Source organism: Apostichopus japonicus, chromosome 12 (genome assembly GCF_037975245.1).
Source record: "Apostichopus japonicus isolate 1M-3 chromosome 12, ASM3797524v1, whole genome shotgun sequence".
In the NCBI taxonomy this organism is placed as follows: domain Eukaryota; kingdom Metazoa; phylum Echinodermata; class Holothuroidea; order Aspidochirotida; family Stichopodidae; genus Apostichopus; species Apostichopus japonicus.
The window spans coordinates 15,811,191-15,825,983 of NC_092572.1; the positions used below are offsets into that span (position 1 = coordinate 15,811,191).

General features: G+C 48.0%; 2 protein-coding genes across 16 annotated transcripts in view; one reads left to right on the forward strand and one right to left on the reverse strand.

The window, feature by feature from the left end:
* LOC139977967 (gamma-adducin-like) overlaps positions 1–14,793 on the reverse strand; it is a gene marked incomplete in the record, with an annotated part of 755,008 nt that overhangs the window by 458,696 nt on the left and 281,519 nt on the right.
* The window catches only part of LOC139977959 (uncharacterized), a 234,524-nt gene continuing 230,782 nt past the window's right edge, over positions 11,052–14,793 (forward strand). For 9 of the 15 annotated variants that reach the window (XM_071987781.1, XM_071987771.1, XM_071987770.1 and 6 more), the window contains exons 1-2: positions 11,052–11,178; positions 11,973–12,284. The gene's annotated coding sequence lies outside the window, so the exon portion shown is untranslated. The remainder of the gene's footprint in view (positions 11,179–11,972; positions 12,285–14,793) is intronic. The other 6 variants (XR_011796770.1, XM_071987782.1, XM_071987769.1 and 3 more) reach the window with 1 other exon arrangement.

The following is a 14,793-nucleotide window of genomic DNA, read 5'->3' on the forward strand; positions in this document are numbered from 1 at the left end:
CCTGCACGGGGAGCTGTAAGTATTAGTTAATCCACCTAATATCTCAATCCATACAGTGGCGGGATGGCTCGGCGCACTGTACGAGCTGATGATCGAGACTCTCTTTTGCATCCCTGGTTCGAACCCCGGGTGATGACGTCTTTTGCCGATCTTTTACAGCAAGTGCCTGCACGGGGAGCTGTAAGTATTAGTTAATCCACCTAATATCTCAGTCCATACAGTGGCGCGATGGCTCGGCGCACTGTACGAGCTGATGATCGAGACTCTCTTTTGCATCCCTGGTTCGAACCCCGGGTGATGACGTCTTTTGCCGATCTTTTACAGCAAGTGCCTGCACGGGGAGCTGTAAGTATTAGTTAATCCACCTAATATCTCAGTCCATACAGTGGCGGGATGGCTCGGCGCACTGTACGAGCTGATGATCGAGACTCTCTTTTGCATCCCTGGTTCGAACCCCGGGTGATGACGTCTTTTGCCGATCTTTTACAGCAAGTGCCTGCACGGGGAGCTGTAAGTATTAGTTAATCCACCTAATATCTCAGTCCATACAGTGGCGGGATGGCTCGGCGCACTGTACGAGCTGATGATCGAGACTCTCTTTTGCATCCCTGGTTCGAACCCCGGGTGATGACGTCTTTTGCCGATCTTTTACAGCAAGTGCCTGCACGGGGAGCTGTAAGTATTAGTTAATCCACCTAATATCTCAGTCCATACAGTGGCGGGATGGCTCGGCGCACTGTACGAGCTGATGATCGAGACTCTCTTTTGCATCCCTGGTTCGAACCCCGGGTGATGACGTCTTTTGCCGATCTTTTACAGCAAGTGCCTGCACGGGGAGCTGTAAGTATTAGTTAATCCACCTAATATCTCAGTCCATACAGTGGCGCGATGGCTCGGCGCACTGTACGAGCTGATGATCGAGACTCTCTTTTGCATCCCTGGTTCGAACCCCGGGTGATGACGTCTTTTGCCGATCTTTTACAGCAAGTGCCTGCACGGGGAGCTGTAAGTATTAGTTAATCCACCTAATATCTCAGTCCATACAGTGGCGCGATGGCTCGGCGCACTGTACGAGCTGATGATCGAGACTCTCTTTTGCATCCCTGGTTCGAACCCCGGGTGATGACGTCTTTTGCCGATCTTTTACAGCAAGTGCCTGCACGGGGAGCTGTAAGTATTAGTTAATCCACCTAATATCTCAGTCCATACAGTGGCGGGATGGCTCGGCGCACTGTACGAGCTGATGATCGAGACTCTCTTTTGCATCCCTGGTTCGAACCCCGGGTGATGACGTCTTTTGCCGATCTTTTACAGCAAGTGCCTGCACGGGGAGCTGTAAGTATTAGTTAATCCACCTAATATCTCAGTCCATACAGTGGCGCGATGGCTCGGCGCACTGTACGAGCTGATGATCGAGACTCTCTTTTGCATCCCTGGTTCGAACCCCGGGTGATGACGTCTTTTGCCGATCTTTTACAGCAAGTGCCTGCACGGGGAGCTGTAAGTATTAGTTAATCCACCTAATATCTCAGTCCATACAGTGGCGGGATGGCTCGGCGCACTGTACGAGCTGATGATCGAGACTCTCTTTTGCATCCCTGGTTCGAACCCCGGGTGATGACGTCTTTTGCCGATCTTTTACAGCAAGTGCCTGCACGGGGAGCTGTAAGTATTAGTTAATCCACCTAATATCTCAGTCCATACAGTGGCGGGATGGCTCGGCGCACTGTACGAGCTGATGATCGAGACTCTCTTTTGCATCCCTGGTTCGAACCCCGGGTGATGACGTCTTTTGCCGATCTTTTACAGCAAGTGCCTGCACGGGGAGCTGTAAGTATTAGTTAATCCACCTAATATCTCAGTCCATACAGTGGCGGGATGGCTCGGCGCACTGTACGAGCTGATGATCGAGACTCTCTTTTGCATCCCTGGTTCGAACCCCGGGTGATGACGTCTTTTGCCGATCTTTTACAGCAAGTGCCTGCACGGGGAGCTGTAAGTATTAGTTAATCCACCTAATATCTCAGTCCATACAGTGGCGGGATGGCTCGGCGCACTGTACGAGCTGATGATCGAGACTCTCTTTTGCATCCCTGGTTCGAACCCCGGGTGATGACGTCTTTTGCCGATCTTTTACAGCAAGTGCCTGCACGGGGAGCTGTAAGTATTAGTTAATCCACCTAATATCTCAGTCCATACAGTGGCGCGATGGCTCGGCGCACTGTACGAGCTGATGATCGAGACTCTCTTTTGCATCCCTGGTTCGAACCCCGGGTGATGACGTCTTTTGCCGATCTTTTACAGCAAGTGCCTGCACGGGGAGCTGTAAGTATTAGTTAATCCACCTAATATCTCAGTCCATACAGTGGCGGGATGGCTCGGCGCACTGTACGAGCTGATGATCGAGACTCTCTTTTGCATCCCTGGTTCGAACCCCGGGTGATGACGTCTTTTGCCGATCTTTTACAGCAAGTACCTGCACGGGGAGCTGTAAGTATTAGTTAATCCACCTAATATCTCAGTCCATACAGTGGCGGGATGGCTCGGCGCACTGTACGAGCTGATGATCGAGACTCTCTTTTGCATCCCTGGTTCGAACCCCGGGTGATGACGTCTTTTGCCGATCTTTTACAGCAAGTGCCTGCACGGGGAGCTGTAAGTATTAGTTAATCCACCTAATATCTCAGTCCATACAGTGGCGGGATGGCTCGGCGCACTGTACGAGCTGATGATCGAGACTCTCTTTTGCATCCCTGGTTCGAACCCCGGGTGATGACGTCTTTTGCCGATCTTTTACAGCAAGTGCCTGCACGGGGAGCTGTAAGTATTAGTTAATCCACCTAATATCTCAGTCCATACAGTGGCGGGATGGCTCGGCGCACTGTACGAGCTGATGATCGAGACTCTCTTTTGCATCCCTGGTTCGAACCCCGGGTGATGACGTCTTTTGCCGATCTTTTACAGCAAGTGCCTGCACGGGGAGCTGTAAGTATTAGTTAATCCACCTAATATCTCAGTCCATACAGTGGCGCGATGGCTCGGCGCACTGTACGAGCTGATGATCGAGACTCTCTTTTGCATCCCTGGTTCGAACCCCGGGTGATGACGTCTTTTGCCGATCTTTTACAGCAAGTGCCTGCACGGGGAGCTGTAAGTATTAGTTAATCCACCTAATATCTCAGTCCATACAGTGGCGGGATGGCTCGGCGCACTGTACGAGCTGATGATCGAGACTCTCTTTTGCATCCCTGGTTCGAACCCCGGGTGATGACGTCTTTTGCCGATCTTTTACAGCAAGTGCCTGCACGGGGAGCTGTAAGTATTAGTTAATCCACCTAATATCTCAGTCCATACAGTGGCGGGATGGCTCGGCGCACTGTACGAGCTGATGATCGAGACTCTCTTTTGCATCCCTGGTTCGAACCCCGGGTGATGACGTCTTTTGCCGATCTTTTACAGCAAGTGCCTGCACGGGGAGCTGTAAGTATTAGTTAATCCACCTAATATCTCAGTCCATACAGTGGCGGGATGGCTCGGCGCACTGTACGAGCTGATGATCGAGACTCTCTTTTGCATCCCTGGTTCGAACCCCGGGTGATGACGTCTTTTGCCGATCTTTTACAGCAAGTGCCTGCACGGGGAGCTGTAAGTATTAGTTAATCCACCTAATATCTCAGTCCATACAGTGGCGGGATGGCTCGGCGCACTGTACGAGCTGATGATCGAGACTCTCTTTTGCATCCCTGGTTCGAACCCCGGGTGATGACGTCTTTTGCCGATCTTTTACAGCAAGTGCCTGCACGGGGAGCTGTAAGTATTAGTTAATCCACCTAATATCTCAGTCCATACAGTGGCGGGATGGCTCGGCGCACTGTACGAGCTGATGATCGAGACTCTCTTTTGCATCCCTGGTTCGAACCCCGGGTGATGACGTCTTTTGCCGATCTTTTACAGCAAGTGCCTGCACGGGGAGCTGTAAGTATTAGTTAATCCACCTAATATCTCAGTCCATACAGTGGCGGGATGGCTCGGCGCACTGTACGAGCTGATGATCGAGACTCTCTTTTGCATCCCTGGTTCGAACCCCGGGTGATGACGTCTTTTGCCGATCTTTTACAGCAAGTGCCTGCACGGGGAGCTGTAAGTATTAGTTAATCCACCTAATATCTCAGTCCATACAGTGGCGGGATGGCTCGGCGCACTGTACGAGCTGATGATCGAGACTCTCTTTTGCATCCCTGGTTCGAACCCCGGGTGATGACGTCTTTTGCCGATCTTTTACAGCAAGTGCCTGCACGGGGAGCTGTAAGTATTAGTTAATCCACCTAATATCTCAGTCCATACAGTGGCGGGATGGCTCGGCGCACTGTACGAGCTGATGATCGAGACTCTCTTTTGCATCCCTGGTTCGAACCCCGGGTGATGACGTCTTTTGCCGATCTTTTACAGCAAGTGCCTGCACGGGGAGCTGTAAGTATTAGTTAATCCACCTAATATCTCAGTCCATACAGTGGCGGGATGGCTCGGCGCACTGTACGAGCTGATGATCGAGACTCTCTTTTGCATCCCTGGTTCGAACCCCGGGTGATGACGTCTTTTGCCGATCTTTTACAGCAAGTGCCTGCACGGGGAGCTGTAAGTATTAGTTAATCCACCTAATATCTCAGTCCATACAGTGGCGGGATGGCTCGGCGCACTGTACGAGCTGATGATCGAGACTCTCTTTTGCATCCCTGGTTCGAACCCCGGGTGATGACGTCTTTTGCCGATCTTTTACAGCAAGTGCCTGCACGGGGAGCTGTAAGTATTAGTTAATCCACCTAATATCTCAGTCCATACAGTGGCGGGATGGCTCGGCGCACTGTACGAGCTGATGATCGAGACTCTCTTTTGCATCCCTGGTTCGAACCCCGGGTGATGACGTCTTTTGCCGATCTTTTACAGCAAGTGCCTGCACGGGGAGCTGTAAGTATTAGTTAATCCACCTAATATCTCAGTCCATACAGTGGCGGGATGGCTCTGCGCACTGTACGAGCTGATGATCGAGACTCTCTTTTGCATCCCTGGTTCGAACCCCGGGTGATGACGTCTTTTGCCGATCTTTTACAGCAAGTGCCTGCACGGGGAGCTGTAAGTATTAGTTAATCCACCTAATATCTCAGTCCATACAGTGGCGCGATGGCTCGGCGCACTGTACGAGCTGATGATCGAGACTCTCTTTTGCATCCCTGGTTCGAACCCCGGGTGATGACGTCTTTTGCCGATCTTTTACAGCAAGTGCCTGCACGGGGAGCTGTAAGTATTAGTTAATCCACCTAATATCTCAGTCCATACAGTGGCGGGATGGCTCGGCGCACTGTACGAGCTGATGATCGAGACTCTCTTTTGCATCCCTGGTTCGAACCCCGGGTGATGACGTCTTTTGCCGATCTTTTACAGCAAGTGCCTGCACGGGGAGCTGTAAGTATTAGTTAATCCACCTAATATCTCAGTCCATACAGTGGCGGGATGGCTCGGCGCACTGTACGAGCTGATGATCGAGACTCTCTTTTGCATCCCTGGTTCGAACCCCGGGTGATGACGTCTTTTGCCGATCTTTTACAGCAAGTGCCTGCACGGGGAGCTGTAAGTATTAGTTAATCCACCTAATATCTCAGTCCATACAGTGGCGGGATGGCTCGGCGCACTGTACGAGCTGATGATCGAGACTCTCTTTTGCATCCCTGGTTCGAACCCCGGGTGATGACGTCTTTTGCCGATCTTTTACAGCAAGTGCCTGCACGGGGAGCTGTAAGTATTAGTTAATCCACCTAATATCTCAGTCCATACAGTGGCGGGATGGCTCGGCGCACTGTACGAGCTGATGATCGAGACTCTCTTTTGCATCCCTGGTTCGAACCCCGGGTGATGACGTCTTTTGCCGATCTTTTACAGCAAGTGCCTGCACGGGGAGCTGTAAGTATTAGTTAATCCACCTAATATCTCAGTCCATACAGTGGCGGGATGGCTCTGCGCACTGTACGAGCTGATGATCGAGACTCTCTTTTGCATCCCTGGTTCGAACCCCGGGTGATGACGTCTTTTGCCGATCTTTTACAGCAAGTGCCTGCACGGGGAGCTGTAAGTATTAGTTAATCCACCTAATATCTCAGTCCATACAGTGGCGGGATGGCTCGGCGCACTGTACGAGCTGATGATCGAGACTCTCTTTTGCATCCCTGGTTCGAACCCCGGGTGATGACGTCTTTTGCCGATCTTTTACAGCAAGTGCCTGCACGGGGAGCTGTAAGTATTAGTTAATCCACCTAATATCTCAGTCCATACAGTGGCGGGATGGCTCGGCGCACTGTACGAGCTGATGATCGAGACTCTCTTTTGCATCCCTGGTTCGAACCCCGGGTGATGACGTCTTTTGCCGATCTTTTACAGCAAGTGCCTGCACGGGGAGCTGTAAGTATTAGTTAATCCACCTAATATCTCAGTCCATACAGTGGCGGGATGGCTCGGCGCACTGTACGAGCTGATGATCGAGACTCTCTTTTGCATCCCTGGTTCGAACCCCGGGTGATGACGTCTTTTGCCGATCTTTTACAGCAAATGCCTGCACGGGGAGCTGTAAGTATTAGTTAATCCACCTAATATCTCAGTCCATACAGTGGCGCGATGGCTCGGCGCACTGTACGAGCTGATGATCGAGACTCTCTTTTGCATCCCTGGTTCGAACCCCGGGTGATGACGTCTTTTGCCGATCTTTTACAGCAAGTGCCTGCACGGGGAGCTGTAAGTATTAGTTAATCCACCTAATATCTCAGTCCATACAGTGGCGGGATGGCTCGGCGCACTGTACGAGCTGATGATCGAGACTCTCTTTTGCATCCCTGGTTCGAACCCCGGGTGATGACGTCTTTTGCCGATCTTTTACAGCAAGTGCCTGCACGGGGAGCTGTAAGTATTAGTTAATCCACCTAATATCTCAGTCCATACAGTGGCGGGATGGCTCGGCGCACTGTACGAGCTGATGATCGAGACTCTCTTTTGCATCCCTGGTTCGAACCCCGGGTGATGACGTCTTTTGCCGATCTTTTACAGCAAGTGCCTGCACGGGGAGCTGTAAGTATTAGTTAATCCACCTAATATCTCAGTCCATACAGTGGCGGGATGGCTCGGCGCACTGTACGAGCTGATGATCGAGACTCTCTTTTGCATCCCTGGTTCGAACCCCGGGTGATGACGTCTTTTGCCGATCTTTTACAGCAAGTGCCTGCACGGGGAGCTGTAAGTATTAGTTAATCCACCTAATTCAGTCCATACAGTGGCGGGATGGCTCGGCGCACTGTACGAGCTGATGATCGAGACTCTCTTTTGCATCCCTGGTTCGAACCCCGGGTGATGACGTCTTTTGCCGATCTTTTACAGCAAGTGCCTGCACGGGGAGCTGTAAGTATTAGTTAATCCACCTAATATCTCAGTCCATACAGTGGCGCGATGGCTCGGCGCACTGTACGAGCTGATGATCGAGACTCTCTTTTGCATCCCTGGTTCGAACCCCGGGTGATGACGTCTTTTGCCGATCTTTTACAGCAAGTGCCTGCACGGGGAGCTGTAAGTATTAGTTAATCCACCTAATATCTCAGTCCATACAGTGGCGGGATGGCTCGGCGCACTGTACGAGCTGATGATCGAGACTCTCTTTTGCATCCCTGGTTCGAACCCCGGGTGATGACGTCTTTTGCCGATCTTTTACAGCAAGTGCCTGCACGGGGAGCTGTAAGTATTAGTTAATCCACCTAATATCTCAGTCCATACAGTGGCGGGATGGCTCGGCGCACTGTACGAGCTGATGATCGAGACTCTCTTTTGCATCCCTGGTTCGAACCCCGGGTGATGACGTCTTTTGCCGATCTTTTACAGCAAGTGCCTGCACGGGGAGCTGTAAGTATTAGTTAATCCACCTAATATCTCAGTCCATACAGTGGCGGGATGGCTCGGCGCACTGTACGAGCTGATGATCGAGACTCTCTTTTGCATCCCTGGTTCGAACCCCGGGTGATGACGTCTTTTGCCGATCTTTTACAGCAAGTGCCTGCACGGGGAGCTGTAAGTATTAGTTAATCCACCTAATATCTCAGTCCATACAGTGGCGGGATGGCTCGGCGCACTGTACGAGCTGATGATCGAGACTCTCTTTTGCATCCCTGGTTCGAACCCCGGGTGATGACGTCTTTTGCCGATCTTTTACAGCAAGTGCCTGCACGGGGAGCTGTAAGTATTAGTTAATCCACCTAATATCTCAGTCCATACAGTGGCGGGATGGCTCTGCGCACTGTACGAGCTGATGATCGAGACTCTCTTTTGCATCCCTGGTTCGAACCCCGGGTGATGACGTCTTTTGCCGATCTTTTACAGCAAGTGCCTGCACGGGGAGCTGTAAGTATTAGTTAATCCACCTAATATCTCAGTCCATACAGTGGCGGGATGGCTCGGCGCACTGTACGAGCTGATGATCGAGACTCTCTTTTGCATCCCTGGTTCGAACCCCGGGTGATGACGTCTTTTGCCGATCTTTTACAGCAAGTGCCTGCACGGGGAGCTGTAAGTATTAGTTAATCCACCTAATATCTCAGTCCATACAGTGGCGGGATGGCTCGGCGCACTGTACGAGCTGATGATCGAGACTCTCTTTTGCATCCCTGGTTCGAACCCCGGGTGATGACGTCTTTTGCCGATCTTTTACAGCAAGTGCCTGCACGGGGAGCTGTAAGTATTAGTTAATCCACCTAATATCTCAGTCCATACAGTGGCGGGATGGCTCGGCGCACTGTACGAGCTGATGATCGAGACTCTCTTTTGCATCCCTGGTTCGAACCCCGGGTGATGACGTCTTTTGCCGATCTTTTACAGCAAGTGCCTGCACGGGGAGCTGTAAGTATTAGTTAATCCACCTAATATCTCAGTCCATACAGTGGCGCGATGGCTCGGCGCACTGTACGAGCTGATGATCGAGACTCTCTTTTGCATCCCTGGTTCGAACCCCGGGTGATGACGTCTTTTGCCGATCTTTTACAGCAAGTGCCTGCACGGGGAGCTGTAAGTATTAGTTAATCCACCTAATATCTCAGTCCATACAGTGGCGGGATGGCTCGGCGCACTGTACGAGCTGATGATCGAGACTCTCTTTTGCATCCCTGGTTCGAACCCCGGGTGATGACGTCTTTTGCCGATCTTTTACAGCAAGTGCCTGCACGGGGAGCTGTAAGTATTAGTTAATCCACCTAATATCTCAGTCCATACAGTGGCGGGATGGCTCGGCGCACTGTACGAGCTGATGATCGAGACTCTCTTTTGCATCCCTGGTTCGAACCCCGGGTGATGACGTCTTTTGCCGATCTTTTACAGCAAGTGCCTGCACGGGGAGCTGTAAGTATTAGTTAATCCACCTAATATCTCAGTCCATACAGTGGCGGGATGGCTCGGCGCACTGTACGAGCTGATGATCGAGACTCTCTTTTGCATCCCTGGTTCGAACCCCGGGTGATGACGTCTTTTGCCGATCTTTTACAGCAAGTGCCTGCACGGGGAGCTGTAAGTATTAGTTAATCCACCTAATTCAGTCCATACAGTGGCGGGATGGCTCGGCGCACTGTACGAGCTGATGATCGAGACTCTCTTTTGCATCCCTGGTTCGAACCCCGGGTGATGACGTCTTTTGCCGATCTTTTACAGCAAGTGCCTGCACGGGGAGCTGTAAGTATTAGTTAATCCACCTAATATCTCAGTCCATACAGTGGCGCGATGGCTCGGCGCACTGTACGAGCTGATGATCGAGACTCTCTTTTGCATCCCTGGTTCGAACCCCGGGTGATGACGTCTTTTGCCGATCTTTTACAGCAAGTGCCTGCACGGGGAGCTGTAAGTATTAGTTAATCCACCTAATATCTCAGTCCATACAGTGGCGGGATGGCTCGGCGCACTGTACGAGCTGATGATCGAGACTCTCTTTTGCATCCCTGGTTCGAACCCCGGGTGATGACGTCTTTTGCCGATCTTTTACAGCAAGTGCCTGCACGGGGAGCTGTAAGTATTAGTTAATCCACCTAATATCTCAGTCCATACAGTGGCGGGATGGCTCGGCGCACTGTACGAGCTGATGATCGAGACTCTCTTTTGCATCCCTGGTTCGAACCCCGGGTGATGACGTCTTTTGCCGATCTTTTACAGCAAGTGCCTGCACGGGGAGCTGTAAGTATTAGTTAATCCACCTAATATCTCAGTCCATACAGTGGCGGGATGGCTCGGCGCACTGTACGAGCTGATGATCGAGACTCTCTTTTGCATCCCTGGTTCGAACCCCGGGTGATGACGTCTTTTGCCGATCTTTTACAGCAAGTGCCTGCACGGGGAGCTGTAAGTATTAGTTAATCCACCTAATATCTCAGTCCATACAGTGGCGGGATGGCTCGGCGCACTGTACGAGCTGATGATCGAGACTCTCTTTTGCATCCCTGGTTCGAACCCCGGGTGATGACGTCTTTTGCCGATCTTTTACAGCAAGTGCCTGCACGGGGAGCTGTAAGTATTAGTTAATCCACCTAATATCTCAGTCCATACAGTGGCGCGATGGCTCGGCGCACTGTACGAGCTGATGATCGAGACTCTCTTTTGCATCCCTGGTTCGAACCCCGGGTGATGACGTCTTTTGCCGATCTTTTACAGCAAGTGCCTCCACTAGATTGAAGTTTTCACTAGCTAAACGCTACCCATCACTGCATAGCCGACAAGTTGGCCTTTCATGGCACTATCAATTTTCCGTATCATGACCATGTAGATTTTTGGCTTTCCGAGCTGGAACTTTTCGTCACTTGTAAACAAACCTCTTCACTGATTGGTAAACAAATTTCCTACGCTGCTCCCTGGAGGCCTAAAGGGGTTTAAAATTGCCTCAATCGACCAAATTTTCTCACCACATGTACTTCTATTCATGTTCTTCAATATGCAAGCCACAAAAAACTAGACTATGATTGACAACAGGTCAAAAAAATGTTCTCCTGCTGCTTTTTTAGCACTTTTCCTGAAGGAGAACAATCGAGCGGATGGATATAGACTCTAATAGGGGTATGCCACCTGAAGGTTAAGTGAAGCTACAGAGTACAGTATAGGCTATCTGTGACCCTGTAACTGGTAAATATTTATTTTTATGATTCATATTGTGTTATTACCAATAGGGGTTCGTTGGAAGTTTTATGAGCTTCAATGGTGTCCAATTTCATAGCATATAAAAGCATAAATTTGTAAACACGATATAGGGTATTGGATGTAAAAGTACTTGAGAAGTGAGAAAGAATACAAATACATGTTGTTCGCGGAACTGGTCCACGCAAAAATAAATAGCCTCAATGCTTTTGTCACCCCAACTGTTAAGTTGTGAAAGGGATGTTTTGCAAAACCCAGCCTTATATTATACAGTTTTATTAGTTTAGTTTAGTTAAGTAGATAAATAAAGGGATCAGGAGGGACACTTAAGTCCCCATCAAGGACCCTATAGAGAGAGGAAAAGAAAACTGAAGGCACAAACACTCAGACCCGATTACATTAGTTTAGTCCAGGCTTACTCAACATTTTAACATTAAGTCATACTGGTATACTCATAGCGTCATACAGGCTATCCGTACCAGATACAGAATGGTCAGAGATGTGTCTTTAATTGTGGCCATCAAATTTGAACATGAATTTGAGGGGGAAAGAAGTATCTCTTCGATTATTCAGTAGGTTACAAGATTTTTCTAAAATCAATTCATTCATGGAAGTGCACAGATCAATAAACATCACAGGGTGGACGGTAACGAGTATATGGTTGAGTCAAAATTATTTGACCCAGTACCATAGCCTATTAGTACTATTTGTATACAGTACATTGTTTCAAATTATATGTTAATATTGATCAACTTTTACCCATTTTTCTTTTTTTCTTTCAGGACATGAATATTTAGTATTTACATGAGAATCTGAATTCCTACCCTGCTGTAAAAAGGTGTTTGAGGAAAAACAAAATTTGTTCAAATAGCTTTCAGAAGATGTTTATGAATCAATTGAGAACAAAGTAAGACATGTTGCAGTCACTGTTATCAGCAGCCAGAAAGGTTAAAAGTGAGTCTCAATGGCAGGATCTTTTCCAGAAGAATGCTGACCAGATTCCTCGAGTGAATGAACAGCATGATGATGCTGAAGAATCCACTACATGTTACCAGCTAACTCTCAATAATATTGAAGCAATACATAAACCTGTGGTAAGTATTATAGTGTACAATTATTTCTTTCTTTTGCCCTCTTTCCTTTATGTTTGTTAAAAATTCTGTAACCGTCTAGACAGTTCTTTTCTGCCACACTGTCCCTAATGAGTAGCAACTTTATAATCTGACATCACATTTGATTATAACATATTAAAAGCCAACAATGTTATTTCAGGACTAGAGTGCAGTACATGCAGGCTTCACAATCTGGGATATTTACTGGCTAAATATAATATTGATTTTGCTGTGTGCCAGAAGAGAAATGATGCCCTGTCATTTTTCTTCAAAAAATTCAAATTATCCTTTCCCTCTTGCAACAATTCAAGACAAAAGGAAGTTGAATTTTGTTTTTAGCCTGTAAATTTATCATGCACTGACAAGTTTTAGCAAGCAGCTAAAATTGTGAAATTCTTTGCCTGATGTGCATGTATGTAGACCATGGCCCAATCACTTAGAATATGCTTGTGATAGCGTATCAGGTGGAAACATGCACTTCCATGGATGCCTGTTGTATATATTTTACAGAACTAGCTATCACTTTCATCAATAAAATATATAGTTTTCAAAGCTTTCAAGCTTTCATTCTAAAATATGTAATGCCTTACTGTAGATCTGCGTCACAAGGCTGGAATTTTGACGGGCAAAGAAATGGAGAAAGCAAATCACAAACAAGAGAATGTCAGTAATGTCATGTATATACTGTAAAAGATGTTTCCCAAAAGTCTTTCAAACTGCTGGAACAAAAGCAAAAACCATGAAACACAATAATCACCCCTACTAGACCATCGGAAGATCAAAAAATTTACCTAAAAGTACCATTTGTGAATGAGAACATAAAACGGTAGACCCTGGCAACAATCAGCAGATCGGGCATTACAAATCTGAGAACACACTTCATGACTAGGTAATCCATCAGCGAGTGTGTTTTCCGCGCCACGTGACAAACAGGGTTGCCGACCCAACTGCGACACCTGCAAAATCGCTGTAAAGAAGAATATCTGTTTAGCCAAAAACTGTGTCTACAAGATTAAATGCAATCTTTGCTCGTCTACATACATCGGCGAAACGGGATGCACCATTGGAACGAGAATAAAAGAACATCTACGTATGACTAAACAGACCATATACACTCATTTACAAACTCACAATATAAATCAAAAATCTGGAGAAAATATCAATTGCAAATCCTACATCACAACTTACCGAATACCAGTGAAAGAAAAATAATCGAAGCCCTTACCATTAAAGCCAGTAATAACTTAATGAATGGCTGTGCTGGACGTCAATTGGATATTTAAGCTTTTCACATCTTGCTGGTCCGTCTGTGCGCTCCGAATACAGTTTGTTCGCTGGTGCGTTTCAGCTCAGGGGGATTGGTTTTAAAGTTTTTGCTTATATACACAGAGTCGGTAGTTTGCACCTCATTCCTTGATAATGCCTTAACCGGCGAAATATTGGAACATACAGCTTTGTATACTTTCTTACTGCACATGCTTGTTGAAGTCTCATTTTCTACAATTCAATATACATATATCCTCTAAGGTAGGCATCGGATAGTGGCTGCGCATGAGACTCTTGTTTAGGTCTCTGGGGTCGATACATATTCTCATTTTCCCCGGCTTTACCACAGTCACTAGGCTGGAGACCTAGGGGGTTGGCTCTGAAACTGGCTTTATGATGTTTTGTTTCACAAGCCTATCTAATTCTGCTTTGAGGTTGTCTCGGATTGCCACAGGGAACCTACGGGGTGGATGAACTAGTTACAGGTACTGCATTGGATCTAGCTGTAGTTTATATTCCCCTTCTAGTTGACCTATGCCCTCAAAAACATCATTGTACTCCTAGTACAGGTTTTCAACATTAGTAATTTGCCCCTCCTTCACAACTTTGACGTTTTTACCATCATTTGCATTCGTGATCGCATTGACGCCTAGTGGTTTGGCAATGTTTTCATGTCTAACTTCTATGAGACCCATCTGCTGGACCGCCTTGCTGCCCAGCAGAGGGATTGCAATATCATTGTCAACAATCACAAACTCAGCCCGGTATTTCTTTCCATTTTTGGGGTTCACCAATTTTAGTTTGCATTTACCATTTGGCTTTGGGGTACTCTCATTGTACATTGATAATACCTGGCTAGTTTGCATAATGTTATGCTTACCTAGTTTCTTCATAACTGAGCTTGGTAAGATGTTGCAGGTTGCCCCGCTATCAATTTGAAAAGTGACTCTTACTTCATCTATACTCATGTCAGCGTAAATGTGACTTTGTTGCTTATAGTTAATATAGTTTATATTGTTCTCTGTCTTTGGAGGAGTGAGCAGGTTCACCGTATTGACGTCCTCGAAGTCATCATCTGAGAGGGACTCGGAGGAACTGTCGCCAACGTTGGACGCACCTTCCGCTACAGCATTTACCCACGGTTTCCGTTTCATTTTGCCCCTTTTGGGTCCACTCCGTTGGGATCCGCTCGCTGACGCTTTGCGTGTAGCTGTTCTGCATTGAG